Source organism: Bos taurus, chromosome 1 (assembly GCF_002263795.3).
Source record: "Bos taurus isolate L1 Dominette 01449 registration number 42190680 breed Hereford chromosome 1, ARS-UCD2.0, whole genome shotgun sequence".
NCBI classification, from domain to species: domain Eukaryota; kingdom Metazoa; phylum Chordata; class Mammalia; order Artiodactyla; family Bovidae; genus Bos; species Bos taurus.
In genome coordinates, this window is record NC_037328.1 from 18545018 (window position 1) to 18546753 (window position 1736).

A 1736-nucleotide genomic window follows, 5' to 3' on the forward strand; every position below is an offset into this window, starting at 1 on the left:
TTTGGAAGATATTTTTAAACATTTTTTCTTTCCTGAATGTGATGTAAGGTATAATATTATTAAGGTCTTGGTGGTTCAGCTGGTAAAGAATCTGCCTGCAATGCAGGAAACACAGGTTCGACCTCTTGATCAGGAAGATCCACTGGAGAAGGGAATGGCTACCCACTCACTCCAGTATTCTTTACTGGAGAATACCATGGACAGAGGAGGCTGGCAGATAACAGTCCATAGGGTTGCACAGAGTCAGACACAACTGAGTGAGTAACACTTTCACTTTTTTCAATATTATCACAGCATTTGAAACTTTGAGAAGTTCTTATCTGCACATATATTTGGTGATGGTTTAGTCGCTAAGTAGTGTCTGACTCTTGTGAGCCCATGGACTGTAGCTCACCAGGCTCCTCTGTCCACAGGATTTTCCAGGCAAGAATACTGGAGCAGGTTGCCATTTCCTTCTCCAGGGGATCTTCCTGACCCAGGGATTGAACCCTGGTCTTCTGCACTGAAGGCAGATTCTTTACCAACTGAGCTATCAGGGAATTATATATATATATATATATATATATATATATATATATATATATATACACACATATGCACACACACTTCTCAAATAGTTTATATATGTAACTATGTAAGTAGTTGCTAAATAATAAGATATTACTTATGATTTGCATGCCATGGAAGACAATGACAGAAACAGACACACCACAGGAGAAACCAAAAGAGCCATAGTTTCTCCAACAATAGAGATATTTTAGGTTACTGGTGGAAACTGTTTGCTCAATGAGGATTTACATTATGGGACTTCTTTTCTTTCTATCTCTTGATTTTTAAATTATTCTTAAAAAGTGTAAGAAATATTGCAACCTAGGCAGACTTTCTTTAAGTTTCATTCAAAGGCAAGACAGCAGAGAAGTTTTGAAAACCTACTGTCCATAATTTTAAATTCAGATTTGACTGTGGGTTCCTACCAGGCAGATTTGCTGATTGCAACAAAACATGGATGGCCGATCAATATGGATGCAAATTTCAATAAGAATACTTTTCTGCTGGCAGCCAGTTACTTTACGACTTTCTTTGAAGAGATTATAGTGTCAGCATTCCAATGTCCTCTTCCTTTATTTTGGCTTCTTTGTGAACAGATACTATTCTGTATTGCATTAGTCATACATCGCTAGGGAATTCTTTACCCTGAAAATCTCTGGCATCTTACTTTTTCAACATTCTATCAGTCTCCTTTGTTCAGTTTTTTTCATTCTTTCTACTGCTGTATTTACATCAAGAAAACATAAACACTGTGCAACTTAGTAAATCGCCCTTGCTTTTCAGCCTCTTTTCTAGCTGTTGGATTCCCAGCCCTTTTTGAACCATCAGCTGATAGCTTGTAACTTTTCACAAAGCATAATTCACTCGTGTGTACGGTCTTTTTTGCCCTACTGCTCCTTTTGTCAGTTCTTTTTTGAAACTGCAGAGTTGGCATTGCTTAGCTCTGATTCTGAATTAAACCTATCAGGGACTTGCTTACTTTGTGTTTCTTATTTTAAGCAAAACAGTAGCATAGATTTTATGAATCAAAGGATTAATGAGCGCTCTGTCATATTTTGCAAGAATGCCTCTGTGAATCACTTTTCTGACTTTAACTGGCACTGGGAAATTACTACATGTAAATAGACTCTCAGAAATGTCAAAGCAAGAGTGTAGTATAAAGGAATGTCTGAATGGTTTCTCCACAA